Raw genomic sequence first — 25,473 nt, forward strand, 5'->3', positions numbered from 1 at the left:
GCGGGGAGCGCGGGCGCGCGCCCGCGTCCGCTCCCGGAGGGTCCGCCGTGGCCGCTAGCTTTCTCGCCTCCCGCCTGGCGCCTCGATCCTGTTCCGCCCCCTCGGCCCTCTTGCCCGCCCCCCTCGTCGGCCCTCAGGTAGGAGGCGGCGCGCGCCCGGGTCGGGAGTGGAATCGCTGAGGGCTGCTAGGCGCCCGCCCGCGTGTGGGCGAGCCGGGTGGGAGAGGAGCGCCCCCCAGCGGGCGCGGGCGCGAGGGCAGCCGGCGCGGGGGGCGAGCCTAGCGCAGGGTAGCGACGGCCGGGCTGCTGGGCGCGTGCGCGCGCGGCGGGGCGGGGCCTGCGCGGCTCCGGGTGGGCGCACGTGGTGCCCAGAAGCTGCCGGCCTGGCATTCGCCGCAGGGACTCGGTGCGGAGCCGGGGCGCCAGGCGTCTCCGCTCCCCCTGCCCCAGCCGGCGGCCGCGACGGTGGAACTTGGCCTGTCACTCTCTCCCGCCTCCCGCAGCAACTGCCCCGCAGGCCGCGGGAGTCAGATCCAGCGGTCATTCATTTCTTCATTTGTTCACTTATTCAGGAGAGATCACTGAACCGGTACGGAGTACCGGCTACTGAGCTGGGCGCTGAGGACGCGGGGCTGAGCAAAAGCAACCGAGCCTAGCCTTCGTGCCCCTTAAAATCCAGCTTGCGGGGCGGTAACAAGTACTGCTTTTCTATTTTGCACTTAAAATTTACATTTTGCATTTATACTTTTTATTTACTGTGCACCCTTAAGGCGCGCTTTATGCGCACGTACCTGCACAGCCTTTTCTTGAGTGTAGACACCAGATCCTGAGATTTATGGGCAATTTTTCGAGAATAATTTTTACCCTAAGTGGATTTTCGTCCCACGCATGGACTTGGAACTACACACACCTAGTCAAAAACGTGAAAGTCAAAATGCAGCTTTGCCAAGTTTCGGGGAGAGTGGAGAGCTGCGGAGATTGGGAGAGGAAGGGCGCGCTCCAGGCGTTCCAGCCCGGGTGCGGGAGAGGTAGCCCTGAAGGGTGAACGCTGGCGGATAACCTGGCAACGGGAGGGCGGGCGGACCTGTCTGTCAAGTACAAAGCAGAAATGCGGCTCCGGACCCCAGACTGAGGCCGGCTGGAACGCTGCCCACCGGCTCTAGGCGCTTGGGTGCCCGCCGGGCGACCTTGAACCTGGCGTGCTCAGCGAAGCCAGCACAGCCTCGGGAGCTGTAGAGACGCGAGACACAGGCAGAGCGCTCCTGCCCTCGCCCTAGGGGTTCGCGTCTGGCCCGGATGGCCATTCCCAGGGTACGCTGTCCCCCAGCTTTGGGATCGCCAGCAGCCAAGTCTATGCTTCTAGATCTCTTTTGGTTTTTTGAGACTTCATTATAGCTGTTTAAGGAATTATATGGAGGAAATCTCTCCTCCGTCCCCTGCCTCCGTTGTGAGCCCTGCCCTGTCGATGGATGGACCCGGAGGAAAGGAAGGGGCGGGGAAGAAGCAGCAATTCTACTTTACTTTAAATTAAAATGACACAAAAATATTTTTTCAACTCAGATTTTTCTGAGACATCCCCAGAAAGCATTGCCAGCTGTGATTACACCTAATGTGAGAGCATGAACTAATTTAAGAGGTGAGAGCTGAATAATGAGACCGCATCCTGGGTAGCGGCCAAGACTGGCAGCTCTGGCCGCGCGCGCTGAAGGGGACCGTGAGGGACACCCTTGTAGAACCAGCCCCTGGCGCCCTGGGGTCTTAGTGCCCTAGTGCTGCGTTGTCCATCACTCCAAGGTATTTACTGGGTGCCTCCTGAATGCTGGGTTGCAATCAAGAGCAAGAGATGGGGTCAGTGAAAGAATCTGTTTTCAGGAGCTCATAAGCAGGGTTACGATTACCCAGAGGGAGGTGGTGGCCAGCCTCTCCCTCTTCTTTTCATGCTGAGGCTCTGGTGGTTAATGCCCAAGCCTGAACTGCCATCTCTATGCCAGTGGTTACCCATCTCGTATTTTCAGTCTTAGCCTCTCTGGTTCAGACTTGTCATTCTAAGGGCCCTGTTTCACTGACTCACAGTCTCCTCCCTCCCTGCCTTTTTCCCTACCCCACGGACAACAGCTGCACCCACGCAGAGGTGAAAACTCTAGAACTCCATGTCTAACCTAACTCCCTTTCTGTGTCCTGTTGCTTGAGCCATTCTCATTAGGCCGCCTGTTCAGAGTTCATCATCTCCTAAGTTTTCATCCAGGAATTGGTGAAGTATCACCTCCTGGCTCTCCCATACACTGTTTATTCTTTCATTTGTTGATATCTGTTGAGCGCCGTGAGTAACTTCCACTTCCTTCCTATATAAGTGAGATTTCACATTGATTACTCCCTTGGCTTTCCCTGTCCCTTGTCCACATAGTATGTGTTCAAAATAATGAATGTTAATTTAATGTTAATAGACATGTGCTTTTCTGAATTGTGAGGATTAAATGAAATTCTGTATATAGGAAGGAAAATCCATTAGAAACCTCAAAAGCAGTCATGTTCATTTTTGCTATTGTCACATTGTTAGAGTCCGAATTCTTTTAGCTAGCTGCTAGTGACAAAACCAACTCAAACTGGCTTAAGGACTTTATTTGGTTGATGCAAAAAGCCTCAAGTTAGGTCCTGCCATTTAAGGTAGGTCTGGATCTATCAATCAAGGTTACCAGGATCAGTTTCACAGTTGTGGCTTCATTCTCAGACAAGTTGTTTACATATGATAGCATCGTAGAACGTACTACCAGCTTAGTCCTAGAAAGAAAAAAGAATACGTATTCTTCAATATTTGCAGCAGAAGTCCCAGGTCTGTTCTTACGAGGGCAGTTTAAGTCACTTGCTCTTCTCTGAACATGGAGAAGAGACTATTTAGATGACCAAAGTTGGATTCAGGTGCATCCCCTGGAATGGGGTTTGGCATTAGCTTCACATGGTCTAGAATAAAGGGGTTCTCCGAAGGAAAATTAGGGGAGGGATGTCGAGCAAGTGGAACCAACAGATGTCTCCTTTAGTCCTTTCCAAAGGGTGAGCTGCAATGCACTGCAGACTATCAGAATGGTGATGAAGACAGATACAGTAGTCAAGACAATAGATGTGTGTTTGTCATGATTTTTTTCGGTCTTCAAGACCACAGCTAAACATCACTATGATGTTATTTGAGGTTTAGCTTTGAAGTGTAAATGTACCTCAAACAGTAGAGCCAGATAAATATAAATAAATAATTGTAACAGTCTATTCTAAAAGATTTCTTTGGTAATATTCTGTTGGAATTGATTTCTATCTCTTCATTTGTTAGGTTCCTGGTAAGGTGAAAATTTCATTTCTTTGTGGAAAGGTACCTAAAATTTCTCATTATTCACCAATTAATGAAAAACAAATGAAAATTTGAGAGAGAGATTCTGAAGAATAAAAGGATCAAGCTGGGTCATTTCTAAAATGTAAGACTATAAGGTTTAACTTGCTAAGGCTTTTGAGGGGTTGAATTATTGGCAAATAATTATAGAACCACTTCTCTGAGGCTTTTAAAGTGATGTGTTACAGAGATTTAGGGAACTGTAAGATTGCAGATAAAGAATTTATACTCTTACTGTTTATACTTTACCTGCTGCTTTAAATGTGGCCTCCTATTTTGAAGTCAAAGGTTTATTTTCTCTCACTGCGTTCTAAATTTCCTACCACAGTGCATTTTGAGAAATGAATATAACAGCCGTCTTGATAGATGCCATATTCGTGGCAACTCTGTCCACCCCCCGCTCTCCACACCACACCCTGGAAAAAACCAACCCTCTGTTGTTGGAATGAGAGAACATTTTCAGGAAAAGGGAACCATTTTCTCACAGGATATAGAACAAATTTATCCTTTTATTAATTCAAAATGGATTCTCTAATGTTTATACACATCAAACAGGATTTCATCTCTTTCAGTCTTGTTTCAAAAGCCCAGACAGTACCATTCCCTAGTATTTAGTACATTTGCTCATAAAGCAGAAAAGAAAGGCTACTTTGTTCTGAAGAGTGTTAGATTTAGGATTTCAAGGTTCAAGGTTATTTCAAATCAATGCCTAAACTAGACTATAAAATGCAGGAATTATTCTAAGTTGTCCAAATATGAAATCGTATTTTAACTTTCACCAAAACCTTTATCTTCTGGGTATATCTTTTTTTTCTTTTTTTTTTGCCTGTTCAAATTCATTTTAAATACAACATTTTTGCTGTTTACATTTTTAAAAGTTACATTTCAAAATAGTTTGTAATTGAACACTTTTATAAGATGTAGGAAAATGCAGTTTTACTTTTTAATTAAGGACTGGTCTGTTGATAACATCTTGATTCTTAAATTTTTTTTATCTTATAGAAATGAAACAATATATTTAAAGTGTCTTCAGGTCTTCTGTTATTACCAAGTTATGCATTTTCTTAGCCCATGTTCAGGAGAGACTATATATATTCTAAATTAAGAGCTACTGGCACCATTTTTAAAACAAGGCCTTGAATCTGCTGTGGTATGTGCTGGTAGAAATTTTGTATGAAGCTGTTATTGAAGTAGATGACATTAAGGTCAAAGAAAAAAAAAACAGAAAATAATGTAATCCTACAGAGCTGCTCTTGAGAGAAAACCACATAGGTAACATCAAACACTAGTTGGAATCTTTCCAAGAAGTAATTATCTGTGTGCTGTTTGCAGTGGTTGATTATGGGGACAAACCAAGGTTTAGCCAATTCAGCAAACATTTATGGAGTGCCTGCAATGTACCCGACGCTGATTTAGGACCTGTGCCCACTGTAAAGATGACCCACACGATGCCTGGCCTGCAGGACTTGGTGTTTAGCGATAAGAAGAGATGCATACCTGAAAAGCCTATTTAAGACTCTTCTAGTTCTACAAAGACAGCTTCTTGAAAATGGTAGCTTTGATTATTCTTTGGATTTATTTACATTTGTCCTATAATCAGAAGGTATACAAAACGGACACATACACATATATAGAATTAATAGGTTAGAAAGCATTTAAACAAATATTTCAGGTATATACTTGAAATGCTTTTGGCATTTATCAAAGAAATGGTAAGTGTTGTCATCCATGAGTGGCTGGATTAACATGTGGGGCAGGTTATCAGCAATTTTGTTAGGGATCTTAAGGAAATTTCCTGGATCTTGTATTCACTGGCAATTGTATAAGTACTTCCCACAGCTCAGAGAACTAACAGGATGGAGTCTTAGAGAAAAGTCTTTTGAACCACAGACTTCTTTGTTACCAGAAGGAAAATGAAAGAAGGAATTTAAACACAGCTTGAAGGGAGGAAAATGCATGGGAAATGGGGCTAAGAGAGGGGATTTTTTTTTTTTTAATTCATTAAGTGGAAAATATCCCCAAATGTTATTTCTAGTAGATTTCTAGAAATTAGGTCAGAGGAGCTTGGTCTTCCCACCCACATCAGGCCTCAGTGACAGGTACTTGAACAACTGAGCCCCCTAATGTGCGTGCTCCCCCACCCCTGAGCCAGTCTCTGCCCTCCTCTTCCCTCCTCTTGCCCCTGGAAGCTAATTGCCACCAACTGGCCTCTGGGTGGATTTGGCCAATGGAAGGCACCAGCAGAGAGAAGAGAGCAAGGTTAGGATATTTATTCCTGCTGTCTCTCTGCTTCCCTGCAGAGAGTGTGAAGAAATGACCCTGAAAAGTCTCTGGCAGAGGATTCTTCTTTCAGGATAGTGCCTCCTGCTCCATGGCCCATCCTCCTCCCCTGGGCTCAAGCTCTCACTCCAGTAACACTCCTTCCTCGCTCTCCATCTTCATGGGGAGGTTTGCCAGTTGCGGGTTCTAAGCATCTCTTGTTGATTCCCCCTGATCCTGCCAACACCTCTGTAGGTTGTCCCTTCATTAAAACCTCTCCATTTGAGCTATGTGAGTTTAATTCCTTTTCCTCCTGGCATCTCAGGGAACACAGTATCAGTACAAAATCTCGCTTCACCTTCAGAACCAACAGATTTGAGACATTTTGTCATCTGTGGAACCAATAGTTATTTCATCACTGGTGTATCAGAAAAAAATCAGAAATGCAAACTCTTCTTTATTACAAATTCAGCTTTTCATATTACCAAAGTTATATATTTTAAACAAAACTTCATCATAAGTTTTAAAAATTAACTACTGGAATAGTTAATAAATCTGAATGTAATTATAGCTTTCATAATATTAAAGTAAATTGTAGCTTTCATAATACTAAAGTAAAAATACTAAAAGCAGTATTTCTTAAGCAAATGCTCAATCTCCAAGTAAATTTTATTCTGTGCTCTTACAGTACAAGAATGTGCTAATATTTTGAAGGAATGCCATATTATTTTGGGAACTCATAAAGCCATTTTGAGTTTTTGTAAAATGAAAACCTTACCAAAATGTGTTTCACTATTGGAAAGCTTGACAATTACTGCTATTTAATTTAGGTTCTGGGGTACATGTGAAGAACATGCAGGATTGTTGCATAGGCACATACATGGCAATGTGGTTTGCTGCCTCCATCCCCATCACCTGTATCTGGCATTACTCCCCATGTTATCCCTCCCCAACTCCCTACCCCCGCTGTCCATCCCCTAGTCCCCCCAACAGATCCCAGTGTGTGATGCTCCCCTCCCTGTGTCTATGTGCTCTCATTGTTCAACACCCGCCTACGAGTGAGAACACGCGGTGTTTGATTTTCTGTTCTTGTTGTTCTTGCATCCGTTTGCTGAGAATGATGGTTTCCAGGTTCATCCATGTCCCTACAAAGGACACAAACTCATCTTTTTTTATGGCTGCACAGTATTCCATGGTGTATATGTGCCACATTTTCACTGTCCAGTTTATCATCATTGAGCATTTGGGTTGGTTCCAAGTCTTTGCTATTGTAAACGGTGCTGCAATGAACATACATGTGCATGTGTCCTTATAATAGTATAATCCTTTGGATATATACCCAGTAATGGGATTGCTGGGTCAAAAGGAATTTCTGTTTCCAGGTCCTTGAGGAATCGCCACACTGTCTTCCACAATGGTTGAACTAATTTACACTCCCACGAACAGTGTAAAAGTGTTCCTATTTAATTTTTTAAGCTTGTAAACTTTATTTGTGCATGTTTACAACAAAGAAGGATTTTATTGTTATTACATAAAATAGGTGATTTCTAGATTTTAAAGTCACAGATTGAAAGCAAGACACAATAAAGTAGATTTCAAGATATAGATACTTACGAGGCATCCTTTTAGTTATACATGCAGGGTAACCATCTATTTTACGCCTACTGTCTACTATTGTTTGAGGTCCTTACCAAAGTATTACAGGCTAGTTAGGAAACATAAAACAATTAGAAAGTAATCTTTGACAAGTAAGCTATCTATAAATGGCAATGAAAGCTAGAATAAATTCAATGAAAATATCTATTTAATCCTAGTGTTTACTGGTCTAGAAAAACAGGCTGAGTGAATTAGTATTTCTTTGGCTGTTGTGGTAACATACTGCATGCTGTAACAGTTTTAAGTAATTACGGGTACGTTGAAATGTATCTACGGCTTTGTCACCACATTTTAAAATGTCCTGAGTACTTTTTTCTGACCTCAATTACTATGAAGTTGGTTTCCAATATTTAATGAACCAAGAATATCAAGATGATGGGTATTATTAACGTGAGGCTTCCATAGCCTTTTCAATAAAGACCAGAATTCTGGAGTGCCTTGAACCTTAATCATTGATCCTTAATTTTTATTAAGTAACTGCTCACCTTTTAAAGACTGAGGCCCAGGAAGTGTAAGTTTCTCTGAGACAAGGCATTCAGTGCAGTGATTCTTGGGTATTGGCTCTAAGACCAGATGCAAATAAAGGCTAAAATCCCATGTTAGTGCTCATCAGTTGAGAGCCCTTTGTTAAGCTGTATAACTCTGTGCATAGTTTTCTTATCAGCAAAGTCAGAAAATGTATCTACCTGATGGGCTGATTATAAGGCTGGGATGAGAGAATCCATGCAATCAGCCCTCACTGACAGATGCTGCCCAGTTCATGAGTGCTGCTACTGTCCTCCTGCCCAGGTACCCAGTTCACAGGAGTGCCGGAGTTAGAGTCCCAAGGGTGTTCTCCACGGCTACATGCTTGATCCAGGCCTATCAGATGAGTTGGCTCTTTGCTGGTGGTTTTTCTTCTCTTGCTGTACAAAATTCCAGACAATAATGTCTGTCATTTATTTTTATAGATATAGTCCACTGAAAGCCCTCATTCTCAAATTTAAAACAAAGACTCTTCGTGTACCTCAATAGCAATGTACACATAGTTGGCACAGCTTCACAAACGTACCATACATTTCTTTTTTTTTTCTATATATATTCAGCAAATGTATATTGACTACCTACCATGTGACAGATATTATTTGTTGGCGGAATCAGGCATCATCAGCAAACAAAACTGACAAAGCTTCCTGCCCTCTATGGAAGGCATCTGAGGAAGAGACCAGATTTCATAGCAACATGTTATTCTCATTATAAACTTTATCATTGGAATACTAAAGCCAGATCATCCCCCTTCTCCTTGGTCAGGGTACCCACCTAATTCAGGCTGCTACACAATTGTGAATGCCTTTGTTTTTTTCTGCTGAAGCATCCTTAAAAAGATACCTCACAACTCAATATTTGGCTTTTCTTAAATATGATTTTTAATTTTTTAAATTTCTATCTAGCGATTTAATTGAAAATGGAAAATTATCAATTTTCCAATTAAATCTCTGTTCCAATCAACATTATACCTTTTAGGTTGTCATTGCCATTTTTTAAGTTTAAGCCACTTTAGGGATTTTGAATTTGGCTGCCTATAAATTAAAGGTGAAGGTAATCATTGTGTTGCATTAGTACATTTTGTCAACTGAGAGTGGTTTCCTTGCTCTTAGTGTAGAAAAAGTTTATTTTTCCAATGTAGATTAACAGGGGAGATAAAGAAAACAAAATCAATGATTTACATGGATGAGAAAAGAAACTTTTCCTCAAGGATTAAGGAAAATTCATACCTTTTATGTCTTTTGAAAAGTTTTTAATTTTAATGTGCCCTTTAAATATTTTTTTAAAATATGTCCTATTTTAAAATGTACTCCCTGAGAGAAGGAATTGATACCTTTGTTTGAAATCAAAAATAGCATGCATAGAGACTGTTTTTCTAGTTAGTTGAAGCTTTTTCCCTCTCTCCTTTACATCAGTGAACCAGCATCTTGCCCGTCAGACCCTACAGCACACTTGGGCTCATGAAGTGTCTGACACATCCTTTTTGAAGGATCTACCATGCCCTTGCTCCCATGACTACATGAATTCTTCTGTATGTCTTTTCTCACAGGTGAGTACTCTCTTCCTGACCCCCCTGTGGAGTGGGGAAAGGAGGCTCTGACATTGTGCTTGTGCAAACATAACTGAAAGTTTTCCGAGTCTCCTGCATCTTCATAGATGATTTTTTATTTTATGCTTGGACAGTAGTTCTTTAAATAGAATATTCTCCCATGGAAAACGTCCACAATGCTGAGAGTACACCTTGCAAAAGGTAAGTCTAGAATATAGGGTGCCTCCTCAGCATTGCCCAGAAGCTGAAGTTAGGACTCTCTGGAATACCAAAAACAAATTTAAAGCAGTTCATTAGAGTAAGGAATTATGAAAACTGTGTGGCGCCATTACCCATAGATGAAACAAAGAGCCACCACGCAAGCGCAGACACAAAGCCCTGAAGAGGAAACCATTGATAGGGCTCTCATTTATTCTGTAGAAACCCACTTGCCTGTTTTGAACCAGTTTTCTTTAGAGCATATGTCTCACTGTGCAAATAAAATGGTGTATATATCCTAGTCACTTGGCAAAAATTCTGTCACTGCTTCAGGGAGATCCATTTTCGGCCTGAAGCATGGAGCTGATAATAGATGGGATTTGGAACTTCCAAAAGAAAAAACCCTACTGCAAATTTAGAGAGTTATTTTTTTCTTTTGTTCCCCATAATATTGTTGCTAGATGGGACTACCTGTTTTGCCTAGAAGTTAAATATAGAGGCCTAAATCTGTTTACTCCCACTCATTCTAAATGAGAACATGTTTGTTTCTGTTCAATGAGATGAGAAATATTTGGGGCGCTTCATGATATCTCCATCACCCACTGCATTTTTCCATTTGATGTATGTTTCCATATGTATTTAACTTTCAAATGCCCTTTAAAAATCTATTTGATATTAAATGTAAAAAAAAAAAGCAAGATGCAAAATTATTATAGGATGCATTCACAGAAATTATAAAATGCAAAAACTATTTATGGAGGAAAATTTGTAGAATATATGTCAACGTATTGCTTTATTATTGTCCTTGGTTATGAGCATGGTTTTTGAAACCTGCTTTGTAGTTTTGGTACCATTGGTACCATCAACACTGGTACCATCGAGGCATTTTTCCCTCTTTTTCAGCCTTGCAAATCACACGTGAGGAAGCTCATAGAAGTGCCTCTCAGACAGGCTGTTACTTTGCTTTCACCAATAAATCATTCACAATTAGAAGTAGTAAACTTTTCTTTTCAGTGCAAATACATTCCTTTCAAAAGCAGTTCTCTTTTTTGTGAATGATGTGTAGTGTTTAAGAAATCAGGTAACCTTTATTATGTACATTGCTCTAATCAAAGTATCTTTTTGTGAGGTGAACTCAAGGTTACATGTTTAAGAAAAGGATCAGGTTAATTCCATTAGAAAAACTGTCTTATTGATAAACCTTTAACCATTGGAAAGACACCATTAGGAGGCCACACAGGTGTATATAGCTGGATAGAATTTGACAACTGACAAAAAACAATAGCCTACATTTGCAGAGTGTGGTCTTTTTAAGAACCAACATATCTTTCAGCAACAAATACGTATTCACCTCAACATGCGACTCTCATGTGGTTATTAATATCACATTTTTGAATGTCCAAACTTTGGCATGTAATCTAGCAGAGGTAAACTGATTTGCCTAAGGTCTTTCAACTGACAGAGGTAGAATTGTTTTCTATCTTCTGGCTCTAAAAACCTGTCCAGATTCTCCTGCAACACCATCCTTCAAAAAGACATTTCCACTGACTCTAATGATGGTGATATCAGGCTTTAGCTAGTAGTTAGCTGTGACTTAACTTTAAATATGGAATCTTTTTTTCCTCTTAAGCAATGAGGTTTAGTTTGAAAATTCTTAAAGATGATAAACCCCTCTCCTTTTTCTCATCTTCTCTCTTGTCCTGAATGATGTTCCATATGTTTTACTGCCAAAAACAGATTCTTGACGTTCCCGTTAGGCTTTTCCACACCTTGTAATCATTTCTGCAGCTGTTAGCATTGCCAACAATTATATTTCCACTTTTAAAAAATTGTTACAAAGATGCAGAGAAAAAAGAGGAAAGCCAAGGAATAAACTACAAGCAATTACGGGATATTTTTGTGATGTGACATTTTGAGAACTGAGGGGTAATGCGTCACTGATACTGCACTACTTTTTAATATCTAGATTTTAATCTTTTGTATGAAGATAAAATTCATGTGCCTTAAGCCTGCCCATGACATAATAATAGGCAGTTATTTTTCTAATTTTCAAACCATCCACATGTTTTAACTATGAGAAGAGTGCATATGTTGTATGATGGTGCCAAGAAGTAGATATGTACAATTTACTAATACATCCTTTGGAAAATGTGTATTAATAACATGCTAAGGAGTAAATTGACAGTGTGCAAAGGGAGCCCATGAGTTTAAATGTATGGATTGTACACCTTGCATCTTCCCAATTGGAGATTTAACAGGATTTGATGACCTAATGAGTTTATTTCTGAATGATTTATATTTCTTTGTCAGTTCGGTGATTTAGTATTTTAAATATTTTTAAATCTCATTTTATTGAGATATGGCATTACTGTTTCTTTCCCATCACTTAACAGAAAGTTCCTCTCCCACTCAACTTTTGTTACTACCAATATTTTTTTTACAGTTACAAGCTGATTGGCTTGACATGTCTTAGGATATCACCCAAAGACAGTTTCATTTTATAAATACTAACCTCATTTTCCTGAATGTTTTCAAAAAGATGGAGTTTATCCTCATATGGTGTATTCATGTTTGTAATTTTAGAAAGGATCATGTGACCTTGGTATTACACTGCTATGGAAGTCTGTCAGAGATCTTGTTTTGGGATAGAAGGGTTCAGACATCCAAACTTTTAAACTAATGAACTTATTAAATTTTAAGACTCTGTAACAATGTTAATTTGAGATGTATAGTATTTTGAAAGGTATGCTTTGCTTTGCAAAATGTATCAGCTTCATTTTCACATTATGTTGGAAGCTTAACATGAAAGAACATGGCTGAAAGGAGACCACAGGTAAGCATACTGTAACAAAAGTTAGTGCCATCATGTTTGTGTCTTTGCCTGTGGTTTTTTAAGTGTATAATGTTTAATGTTGATTTGGCCATCAAATTCAGTTTTCTTTTGTTAAAAAAATTTCTGTAAATGAGAAATGTACTGAATCCTTTATTTAGCAGACCAAAGATGGGTGATGATGGCTGAACAGGTTTAAACCACAGTAATTTGAAAATGAAAATACCTAAAATGATGTCCTTTCTCTTCCACTCAGTGTTTCTTCACCAAATAAAGTCCAGTTTGCTCCGAATTTGTTGCCAATAGGAGCAATGTTATCGTGAATCATGGTTTAATACACCTTGAAAATGGCACATCAATTCTGTGATAGCATACCGGTTTTAGCCTCTTTGTAAAATACGAAGAAGAGTTTGTCAACCAGAATAACCTGGAACCTGGCAATTCAAATACTATTCAAAGCAGATGTTTTATCTAGTAACTAGAACTAAATGTTAGGCCTCATGACAGTTCAACATTTACTAAGCAAGTTTAATAACAGAGTAAGCCCTCTGTATCCAGAGCAGAGACTAGCACACCACATTTACATATACAAATTCTGCCTTTAGCCTTCTGAAAGGGCCCAGAACTATTGCGGCAATCAAAAGAGTCTTTGTAATATCCTAAAATCCATATAGTACTCTATATTTTACACATTTTAATAGCTAGTCTAACAAATAACAAGTACCATGCTTTATTCTCTGCATGCATTATTACAACTAATCATTGGGATAATCTTATAAAGTAAGTACTTTTGTCTCGGCCTACAGGTGAGAAAACAAAAGTTAAATAGATCGCCCAGGGCCTTGCTGGAACGTGTTGAGCAGGGATTTCAGCCTGTTCAGTCAGATCCTGGAAGCTGTGTTCTTAACCATTAGCAATACATCATCCCAGGCATGCCCTACATGATGAGCCTCATAACCAGTTTTGTGATGGATAGTATTATCCCCATTTCACCGATGGCAAAACTGAAGTCCAGAGACTCTAAGTGACCTACCCAAAATTACAGTCATGAGCAGTGGCACTGGGATGTAGGGTCTTGCTACTCTACCTCTCATGGTCCTCTTTTCTGTTTTGTGTAGGTCTCCACTACCACTGCTCGGTTCTCTCCTGCTGCTGGAAAGGATGTATTTTATACATTTCTGTTTCTAGCTTGGAACAAAACACTCTGTGGGTCTCTGCTTGATCAGTGACCCCTCTAAACTACACCCCACTACAGCAGGAATGGCATAAGATGCTTCAATACACAGCATCTTTTTGTTCCCACCTCACCCCCGGAGCTGTAATAGGCAGGGCCAACCAAAGGTAAAAGAGATGATTTGTCTTGGTCACCCCTAGTTTCCCTTTTCTCGGCCTTGTATTTAACAGGAATATTCTTTAGTTCCCCTTATGTTCTAAAGCACCTCCCCACCCCAAAAATAGCAAAAGAGCTGTGAGTCATTTTCACTTTAGTGTGAATGTGCCTTCCTGATTTCGCCAAGGCTGTTTTGCCTAATCCTTTTAATCTAATTTAGATTAGAATTTAATAGCAGAATGAGAGTCTCTGGATATCTTGGCTTCTTCCCTGAGAATAATGAACTGGGAATTGTTGGTCTAGACATCCAAAGTACCAGAGACCTATTGCTCAGAGATGTTTGGGCTATACAATTGCTGTAGATTTGGCATTTGAAGCTGCCTTTTTTGAGCAATGGCCTTCTCAGCCCAGGCTCTCTCGCTCTTTCCATCTCTCCGCTTGAACCAGGTGGACTCTTGCCCTCCACTCCTTCCAGCTTGTCAGTGATACAGAGAACATTCTCCATCCTTCCAATGATTGCATTCCTTCACCTTCGTGGGGCCCAAGTGCAGATGGAGTGGCTCTTGGGAGCAGCCTGGGCTTATAGTGCAGCTCTCTGCTACCTGCAACAGGCTGGTATTCGGGGAGCTTGAATGCACCACTGATGGTTATTGTAGGTATGGAAACTAATGACTAAGAAGGGAGAAAATAATACCAAGCAGTTGGTTTGGCTGAACACAAGTAAAGACACTTACAGTCACTGGTGTGAACTGCTCATTATCAATGTCTGATTACAATGCTGCACACTAATGATATGTATGTCATTAAATATGTCAGATTAACTTTGCTGTAAAATTTATGACAACATTAAATTTTATTCACATGCTCAGCCTTCATAATTTATTGCTTATGTAGCATGGTTATAACTTCAGAAAAACCTCCAAGATGGTGTTGCCTTGATGACTACACTGCTTATCCGTGAGTCTAGTTTCCCGTTCATTTGAAATGTTTGCATCGCAATGCAATAGTTGCCAGCTCTGTCTCAGGCACTACCAGTACCCAAGCAATTCCACTTGCCCAGTGATTGAAGCTGAGGGAATTACTCCCCTCTCTTTATGAATTCCCTTATTGTGTATTATTGATCGATTCAACCAACTCTTATTTGACCCTAACATGTAACATGCATTGTGCCAGGTAGTGTGGATTTAGAATATGGATTAGAAACTGATTCTGTCCTCAAATTGCTCCTGGTCTAGTAGAGAATCATATCACTTTATAGATGATTGTTCAAGAAGGAAGCATGTTCAAACATGAATAAAAGACTGCCTCTTCTGACGTTGTAGGTGTGGAATAACAAAGCTGTTCCTCTATTTGGTTTCCAGAAAACATCTCCAAAGCTTTACCAGTCATCATTTTGTGCTTTCAGAAATGAGTAACATTGTAGGATAGTACTTATTGCATTGCCTCTGCTTTGTGTGCTAGCTGAGCATTTGTAAATGGAAGGCATTCATGGGTAAAATGTGTTCCCTTTAGCCAAATGCACAGTGGTAGTGCCTTTTTAGAATCCAAACTAAAGATGTCATCAGATGCCACATCCACACACTTCAACTAGAAGAACTTTGCTATTTACAACAAAGGCAAATGCTGTCAAGAAGTAGGCTTAGTATCACAGGAAGCGGAGCCAAATATGTTCTTGAAATTTACAAGTTGACCTAAAAATAATGTTTTGGGAAGCCATGGCTTGCCATCAGCTCTCAAAAAATTGAGCGTGGCAGGAGAAATCAGGGTCAGGAATGGAACAGGGATAGTCAACAGCAGACAGAACAGAGAGAGGGCTAGCATTGTTCCTGAAGTCCAGTGACTGCCCAGGTTCTAGTGCGGTACTGGCAGTGGACTAAATAAGTGGATCCAGCCTAGTGTGGATAGAAGGTTCATATGGAGAGAATGTAAAGAACTGACTTTTAGCCCTTCCAAAGAATTATATGTTCCAACCTAGCAATAAATGCAAGGTATCAGCTTAGAAAATGCATGTATTAGTAAATGCCTAAGATGAGGAAAGATCTGGGCATGCCTAAAGCCCATGCCATTTTTCTCTCTCCACCCCAAACCTGTGCTATGTGATGAGTTGCCTCTATTAGAAACATTGCCACCACCTGCTTCTTCCAGCTGGGACTTCAGGACCATCTTTGAATTCTCCTCGGCTCTCCACACCCGCAGGGCAGCAACCCCTCAGATCTCTTTAAATATTTCTCAAATATCTGCCTTCCTTTTCAATCTCATGGCTTTGTCTGTGGCTATAGCCTCTTGAGAGAGGGTTTCTTGCCTCCATTCTCCCCCACCCCCACCTTCAATCCATTTTCCAAACCCATGTCAGTAGCTTCTCCTGCTTGCACAGAAAATGAAGTTCAGTTTGCATTCGAGCCTTGGCTCACTTTCCCAGCCTCACCTCCAGTGACCCCCTTCTCTGCCCTACTGCAATCCTTCTGAGCCCATCTTTCTTCTCTCAACACGCCAGGCAATTTCACACCACTATTCCTTGCCTATGCTCTTCCGTTGGCCCAGCTCACTACCTCTTTGAAATGTTCCAGCCCCTTCCAGGCAGAATTAATCATTTTGTATTTGTATTTCTAAAACCAAGATTCCATTCTCTGTTTATCATGGCGATGATAGTTATTTACTTGTCACTCTTAGTTAGCTTTGTAACACCTGGCACAGTAACTGAAACAGAGTAGATGCTCAAACATGGATTTATTTTTAACTCAAAATGAGGTGAATATTTGAGGATGCCAGAATCTTTGGGTCAAAAAGATGTGGCTTGGTTTTTATATCAGGCATGGCTCTTTGTTTCAAGTAGTAAAACAACCTTAGTTCATTAAGGCAGGAAGAGAAAGAATTCAAGGCTGTTGAGTTGCCCACAGGCTCTGAGAGGTTCGTGGAGACAGATGTTGGTGGCCCCAGAGGAAGGAGCAATACAAAGACCCTCCACAGAGAACCCATTCTCCCACTGCTGCTGGGTGCAGACTCTAGCTGTACCTCCCATAGCCCAAGCTTCATGCCAGACTCTGCTGCTCCCTCTGAGTAGGAATGTGGCTCCCAGTGCAGCTGCCACCCCAGCCCAAATGGATTCCCTGCAGCCCCTCCTCACCGCATGTCATGCCAAGAGTCAACACTATCTGATTGACTGAGCCTGTATCACATGTCTGAGCCCTAGCTGCAAGGGAGGCTGGTAAAGCAGGCATCTGGCTTCTGTGGAGTTGTTGGTCTCTGCCCCTCATCAAGACTCATGAGGTACTGGGCATGGCCATAGTGGCTCACACCTGTAATCCCGGCACTTAGCACTTTGGGAGGTCGAAGCAAGGGGATCACTTAAGGCCAGGACTTCAAGACCAGCATGGACAACACAGTGAGACCCCATTTCTACTGAAAGAAAAAAGTACAAAAATTATCCAGGCATGGTGGTATGCACCTGTGATCTGAGCTACTGGGGAGGCTGAAGCAGGATCACTTGAGCCCAGAAGGTAGAGGCTGTAGTGAGCTGTGATGGTGCCACTGCACTCCAGCCTGGGCAACAGAGTGAGATCCTGTCCCCACCCCACTGATAAATTCATACATACAAACATACTCATGAGGTGGGAAATCCCCAGATTCAGCTCAGTTACTGGGTGGCGCTGCAGATGGGGGGCTGGGGTGACAGAAGATGCAAAAAGAATGACAGATGTCCACTAGAACTTTCTTTCAGCACACCAGAACCCTGGTTAAGAGCTTCCTTTGATGGTATGCCTGAGACTTAGCAGGAAAACCATGGCATACTCAAATTGAGTGACTGGAGGATAATTGAATAAAGGGAACATTTACAAAGGATGGGCAGGATGCAGGGAAGCCACCAGGAACAGATGCACTCCAGGGCCAGTAGCACTGGAGAGCTTTTACCACCCCAGGCCTGAAGAGGCAAGGGTAAGGGTGGTTATCAGACCTGGAGACAAACACAAGGTTTTGTGTATGAAGAGGTCCCTGGCAGGAGCCAAGACTGCATTAGAAAGACACAGCCAGCCTGGGCAACTCCTCAGTCGGGAGTTAAGTACTCCAATTCTTCCTTCTTTCCCCATGGTCCCCTGCTGGGGCTTTTCAAAAGCCCTGTGTGGAAGCCAGAGGGCCAGGGAGCCCCTAGTCCTCTAAATGAGCACAGAGCATGTTGAAGAAGGGCAGAGAGTGGATCTGGAGGAACAAGTAGAAGACAAGCTGCCTATGAGACTTTATCAATATGTCACCAACATTTTTCTATTCATTTTATTCAATATCTCCTTTGGGGATGTCACTTCACATATTAAGAACCTGAGCCCACAAGATCGATGTGATCTTAAAGTGTCCTCCTATTGAATTTAACAAGCTGCTATTTCCCGCCTCATTTGCTATTTAGGATGCTCTATCGTATGGTTCAACAATTTGTACCATTAACGGTTAGCAAATGCTAGCCAAAATTTCATGTTTTTCCTTCCTGGGCTTGGGAAAAGAGGATGTGACATGTGACCTGCACAAACACAGTGTCAAGAATCTCTCTTTGTAAGTCTCCATGTAGAAATTCTCCAGGATTTGTGTCAGCACACGAGATTCCCTGCTGCTCATCTCTGCCTCCTCTTCATTAATAGCTACCCTCCTAAATAAGGCATATAGAAGAATGGTCATAAAGTTGAACCCCATACAATTACTAGCAGCTGTAGGTCTCCCCAAGGATTCAGGCACTATAACCCCTGATCCTTTCAAAACATCTGGTAACTTGTGCTAAAATAACCATTTACTTTGAAAAAGCATACTGAAGAGAAAGCTTCATCCTTTGTCTTTGCATGGATGATGGGTTCCTTTACAGAATATGGAACTGATTGTTTTCTCATAAACCTCAACCGGGAGAATTGTAATCCTGTGTTATTTAAGTAAAAGAATATTCATTTTTCCTTTTTAAAAATTACAATAATAGAATTATTTTTAAGATGCAAATGATGGAGAAGTACACCGCAAAGGGCAAAAGTCACCCTTTCTGTGTGCCCACTTCCCTTGGTCCCCCCTCAATATTAACAATATGGCAGAAAAAGATTTTTCTAACTGCATGATTACAAGTGTGTCCTCAGGGATTGCTGAGGATGTGGTCTTGGAACAGTATTTACTTCTCCTTCAAGGTCCAGGCAGCCGGTGGGTCTTCAAGCCCAAGACAGAAAGTACACCATGTCTCACTCTGGGAGAACAAAACCCATTTGCAAAGCTGTAAACTTGGGTGGCGTCCCACGACAGCCACTTGCAGGGGACTCCAGAGCCACTTCTGTTTACTTAAATATTAATTGTACATTTCTGATTTACCACTCTCCTTCTAAAATAGGAACTTGCTGTCTTATTTTAAAAAAAAAGTGAAAGAATCAACTAATAATAAATATCTGAAATTTCTAGGCATGATTTTTGACATGTGTAGACATCAATTCTTTGCCAAGAGCAGAATATATATGCTTTTGTTACAGTGTCATGAAATGAATATAATTGATATTTAATGTGAGCATAAGAAATGCTTGTTTCCAGTGTTACACCAAACACAGTTTTCTATATGGATTTTAGGGATGTGTTGCAAGGATTTTGAAAGCTGCTTTTCTGTGCTTTGTCCTTCAGGAAGAACTCCCTGACCTGGCCCACCCTGGCTCTTCTCTTCGCTTGACTCCTAGATCACATGGTGTCAGTATCCCTCATTATAGCCTGTACTCATCTGATCACAAGTACTGTTAATGAGCTGGCTTTTGTGTACTAGGCTCATCTGAGCAGATTCTAAGTTCCTGGAGGGCAAGGAAGTTGTTCCAGGATGACACAAATAGCCATTTGACTGAGTTCCTCCATCCTTCTTTTCCGTAGCTTTCCTACAAGACCCTAAACCTCTGTCTTCATTACAACTATGGCAAATATCCATGCTGGACAAATACAAATGCCCACGCTTGGCAGCCGTCTCTTTCACCCATAGCCTATTCACCACAGATGTTACCTCCTTAAACACACATGCACACATACAGCCTGACATGGTGACACACACCTGTAATCACAGCAGTTTGCGGGGCCGAGGCGGGTGGATCACGAGGTCAGGAATTCAAGACCAGCCTGGCCAAGATGGTGAAACCCCATCCCTACCAAAAATACAAAAAATTAGCTGGGTATGGTGGCACATGCCTGTAATCCCAGCTACTCGGGAGGCTGAGGTGGTGAATTGCATAAAACAGGGAGGCAGAGGTTGCAATGAGCCAAGATCGCACCACTGCACTCCAGCCTGGACAACAGAGAAAGACTCCATCTGAAACCACACACACACACACACACACACACACACACACACACACACACACTCTCACTCTCTCTCTCTCTGTCTCTCTCTCTCTCTCTCTCTCTCTCACACACACACACACACACACACACTGTGGAATGAATCTGTCATCTCTCCTAGGTTACTGCAGTTGGTTTCCCATCATCCATTCTGAAGGCCTCCCATCAGTCCTTTACACAACAGAGTTACATTTTTAAAATGCAAATCTGATCGTATCACTCCTTACTTAAAATTGTTCAATAGCTTCCTATTTACCATTCAAGAAAGACAACACTTTTCCTAGAGCCTAGAAGGTCTTGCATGGGCTGACCCCACTTGCCTCTCTAACTCATTTATATTAAGTTCCCCTTTGTCTCTGACCCCCCAGTCCCACTGGCCTTCTTCCAGTTCTTCGTTGCTTTCCCCTGCCCCTGGGCTCTTGCACATGCTAAGTCTACCTGGAAGGCTCTTCCAGTCCCCTTCAATTAGTAAAATTTCCTATTCATCATTCTCTGTTAAATCAATACTATATGAGTGAAACCTTCTTTAAGGTCCCTTGTGTGTGAATAGCTTAGCCATGCACCTGTCCTTAAGATTTCCAACAGTTGATAATTAAGCAATTATTTTTGAGCATTTGTTTAATATCTGTCTTTCCTATAAGACTGAGGTCCGTGAGGGCATATGCCAAATCCATTGTATTTGGATCCAGTTTTTATTCATCGTTATGTCTGCTGCACCACATCTGGTATATGGTAAGCTCTTTCATAAATATTATCTTAAAATATAGAAAGAGATCAGGTATGGTGGCTCATGCCTTTAATCCCAGCACTTTGGGAGGCCAAGGCAAGAGGATCACTTGAGGCCAGTAGTTCAAGACCAGCCTGGGCAACATAGCAAGGCCCTGTTTCTACAGAAAATACGAAAGATAGCCTGTCGTGGTCCCAGCTATTTGGGAGGCTGAGGCGGGAGGATCACTTAAGCCCAGGAGCACTTGGCTGCAGTGAGCTTTGATCAAAACACTGCACTCCAGCCTGGGTAACAGAATGAGACTTCAGCTCTTAAAAGTAAATAAAATCACAAATGAAATGTAAAATAATAAAATATAAAATGCGTAAAGAGGGGAAAGAGGGAAGGGAGGGAACAGAAAGTAGGAACAGAGTAAAGAAGGTGAGAAGAAAGTTGAAAGATTGTTAAAACACTAGCTCAGGTGCCTACTTTTAAAACTATTCAAGTGCTTCCACACTTGCTATTTAAAATTGCTTTTTTGTTGTTGCAGTTTTGCTGTGGAATTTGCTAAAATCAGTTTCTTTTAATATCTTCCTTTGGACTACATGCCGTGTATAAAAATAAATGTTTGTCATGTAGATCCTCTTCCTCAGCCTGACTCAAATACTCAGCTGCCTGCTGGACACCTCCGCTTGGATTTCCTACCAACCAACATATGCAATACTTAACTCATTATATGCCTTCCCCTGAAAACTCTGATCTCTTTCTCATTGCAGTACCCCAGTTAATGACTCTACAACCCATCAAGAGCTAGATTCCTTGCTTGCTGACTGCACAGCCTAACAACCACCAAATCCCACCGATTTGCCCAACAAATACCTTGCCCACCTCTCCATTCCTGCTGCCATCATGCTAGTGCAGTCACTTATTTTGTCTCGCCTGAAGGATTGCAGTAATCTCCTAATTGGCCTCTGAGTTCCAAATTTAGGAACCTCCAGCCCAACCTCCCCTGAATTGTCCCAAGAGTTCTTTCTTGAATGTGCAAATCTTACCACGTCAGTTTCTGTAGATAATTCCCCAATGACTGGCTATTGTCCTTGGATTAACAGCGAAACATAACATGGCATTCAAGGCATTGTGTCCCTCATCCCGTGTCTTGCTCTCCAGCCTTATGTCTCATTGCTTCTTGAACTCTAGTCACAGGGAGCTGCTTGCCTTCTCCACACCAACCACGTGGTGCTGATAGACACCACCATGTCCCCTTGCCTGGAATGCCTCCACCTCAGATGATTTGGCAAACTTCTCACCCTTCAAGTTCAAATGAAGTTATTCTCTTTACACTTGCTTTGTTCCTTGTGACAGGAATGGGGCAGGAAGTCTGGTTAGAGGTTACTGATATGGTCCAGCTGAGACTAGGATAGCAGCTGGGAGAAGGGAGTAGAGAAGACCTAGGACATGCTCTAAATGTTGAGTTTTCTGGACCTGCCAAAGGATTGGATGTGGGGGTGAGAGGAGGGGAGGGATCCAGGAGGAATCCTAATCAGAATAGGCAGTTACCACAGCAGGAACAAAATTATAAGGAAAAATATTTACATACCATTATCCAACCTCAATAACTATCAACTCCTGAGCTGATTTTTTTTCTTTATACTCTTACCTGCTTCTTCCCCCTGCCCACCCTTACACACATAGTGGATTATTTGGAAACAAGTCCAAGACATTTCATAATTTCATCTGTAAATATTCCAGCCCCATCTCAAAAATAAAAAGACTCTTTAAAAAACATAACCATAGGCTGGGCCGGGTGGCTCACCCCTGTAATCCCAGCACTTTGGGAGGCCAAGGCAGGTGGATCACCTGAGGTCAGGAGTTTGAGACCAGCCTGGCCAACATGGTCAAACCTCATCTCTACTCAAAAATACAAAAAATTAGTCAGGCATGGTGGTGGGTGCTTGTAATCCCAGCTACTTGAAAGGTTGAGGCAGAAGAATCTCTTGAACCCAGGAGGCAAAGGTTGCAGTGAGCCAAGATTGCGCCACTGCAGTCCAGCCTGGGTGACAGAGTGGGACTCCATCTCAAAAACAAAAAAAAAACAAAACGCATATAATGCCGCTCTTAAAAATATTAATGAAGAAAGAACAAATGAAAAATTAATAATATAGCTTCATATCACCAGGTATACATTTAGTGTTTACAGTTTCCTCCTTGTCTTCTTTTTTCCAATTATTTTATTTTTTGTTGTTTGTTTGTTTGTTTGAATTGGGATCTAAATTGTCCGTGTATATTGATTCATTGCTATGTTCCTTAAGTCTGTTTTAATCCCCCATCATATCTCCCCTGCTCCTCCTCTCCCCTCTTTGCCCTTCCCTCTTTCTCCCTCACTCATTTTCCTATTTTTGTTGTTGTTATTAGCATTGTTACTGTGTTAAAGAAACCTGGATGTTTATTTTATAAGGTGTCAGAAATTCTCTGATTGCTTCTTTACGGTGCTGTTAACCTGTTCCTGTGTCTCCTCTATTTCCTGTGAATTCGCTTTATCAGACACAGGGGTTTCCTTGTTTGGTTGCCTTTGGAAGGGGACAGCAAGGTTGTTTCATAGTACTTTATATCTCCATCAGAAAGTTCATAATGTCTTGTAATCTTTATTTTTGTGACATTAACAGCTATTGATGATTATTGCCTATATATGTTCATTAATTACATTTTGTAAAAACAGCAACCTGTAATAAATATTACTATTTTTCTCATTTGTCTACTTAAATGTTCTGTAAAGATAAAATTTTCCTCTTCCTCCATTTGGCTACCTTGGGGTATAGTTCAGACAGAATAGGTAGGATATGTAATTTATTTTTCCCTGTACATACCAGTTTTCAAATAATGAGGTGTTTCCTGGCATCTTCCAAAGGTGGTGAATGAATGTGTACTTGTTAATTTTATAATTAATATTATTAAGAGTTTGTGTGTCAAATATGTTTTATATGGTGATTGCAGTTATTATATTTATTAATATTTAAATTGTTCAGTCTTTGACCAGTGGGAACCCAATCAAGTCAGCTCTGGACTATTTCTGACATGGCCCTAATTGTCTTTGATAGCTTCCTTGCTTTCTGGTATGTTCCAGGTTCATCTTGTATATATCCCACCCCAGACTGGGATTCAGCCATTTCTCTTAGGATTCCTGATTCCTTTAATGGGAAATGTTATTTAGAGACCACATTCTGAGCAGTAAGTGTGCTCATTGCTTCTGGGCTGGTTATTATTTACAGTGGACAAAACACAAATTTTTAAACAAAAAGATTAATCCAATCTGATATGTCCAATTCTAATTCAGGACAACCTTGTTTTTACTTTACTTCATGGACATCACACCTGTAAATATATCCCTTCTCCTATGCTGAAAATCCTGATTGTAAATAACTTCAATGTAATTACTGATTTGCTACATCCCACATGACACACAATCAGCCTCAGAGTAATTATACAAAAATTGTGATAACAATATGGCTAGAGAAAAGAGTTCAATTTTTTTCTCTTTGTCTTTCAGATCTACCCCACCAAGGATGTACAGTCAAATTATTGTGTTATAGAATTACTTAGAATAGGTCCTCTGTGTGTAGCTATACCACCAACTGTTTATATAGTTGGGTTCACTTGCTTTATTTTTCTTTAAATTTTTAAGAATTTCTTTTTAAACAATTTAATTTTGTCATTATAAAAATATTTACATGATTGCAAAGTCAAAACCACAAAATGAGGTATTCAAGATCTAGCATCCCCTCACTTCCCCCTCTTTTCCTGTAAGTAACCGTTTAAATATATGATTTATCATTTCGCTTTTTATATAAGAAAATGTGTTGACATACTTTTCTCCTCTGTGTCATTCTTACTCGGTATATCCTGGCAACGACCTCATGGTGACAAATGCAAGTCTTTGTATTGGGCTTCTGGCTCTAAGTACTAAATAAGGACAGCGAACAAGCATTGTATAGATAGCCTGCAGATTCTCACTCCTCTCTCTCATATGCCACAGCTGGTCTGTCAGGATATAACTTCAACTCCAAAACCTGACCCCTTCTCACTGCCTAACTGCCACCATCATGACCCAGGGACATCACCTCCTGCTAAGATTATCACAGTGGCCTCCTCACCATTGTCTGTATCTCCCCTGCTCTGGGCCCTGTGGTTTGTTCTCAGTACAGCAGCCATCAGGCCCAGAAGAGCAAGGATCTTCTCACCATGACTAGAGCATTGCTTCTTCCTCTGCCATGTGTCGATGGCCCTGAAAGTAAGAGATGATGAGGGTCGTATGGTACTTCCTTCCATCAGGTAGACACCTGACAGATATAATCAGCGCTTGTGGTTTATATGATGTTTATTATGTTAATATAAGCTTTGTATATGTCAATTAAGTCCTTTAATCCCTACAACAACCCAGTGAGGATGGTTTCACAATTTTCCTGATGTTAGAAATGAAGCCATTGAGACACAGATAGGTTTGAAAATTGCTTGCAACCAGGTAGTTCACAAGTGGTAGAGTTGGGACCAGGATCCAGGGAGCTTGGCTCTAGAGTCCAGGCTTTAAGCCAGTGCTATCCAATAGAACTTTCAGTGATGAAGGAAATGTTCTGTATCTATGCTGTCCAATATGGTCACCTCTAGCCACAAATAGCTATTGAGGATTTGACATATGGCTAGTTCAACTGAGGACTTTTTTTTTTTTT

General features: G+C 41.3%; 1 long non-coding RNA gene across 4 annotated transcripts; it reads left to right on the forward strand.

Annotated features, from left to right (window-relative positions):
* LOC116534904 lies at nt 1-25,470 on the forward strand. 4 transcript variants are annotated; one of them, XR_004261940.1, is made up of 6 exons: nt 1-137; nt 7,943-9,565; nt 12,306-14,378; nt 19,351-19,413; nt 23,874-23,977; nt 24,783-25,470. It is a non-coding gene; the product is annotated as an uncharacterized LOC116534904 (long non-coding RNA). The 4 variants fall into 4 exon arrangements; XR_004261942.1 differs by having other exon boundaries at nt 8,080-9,565; XR_004261941.1 differs by lacking the exon at nt 1-137 and having other exon boundaries at nt 7,051-9,565; nt 12,306-12,395; nt 14,170-14,378.
* The last annotated feature ends 3 nt before the right edge of the window (nt 25,471-25,473 follow it).

Source organism: Sapajus apella, unplaced genomic scaffold, assembly GCF_009761245.1.
Source record: "Sapajus apella isolate SASKATOON/1434 unplaced genomic scaffold, GSC_monkey_1.0 scaffold90, whole genome shotgun sequence".
NCBI classification, from domain to species: Eukaryota; Metazoa; Chordata; class Mammalia; order Primates; family Cebidae; genus Sapajus; species Sapajus apella.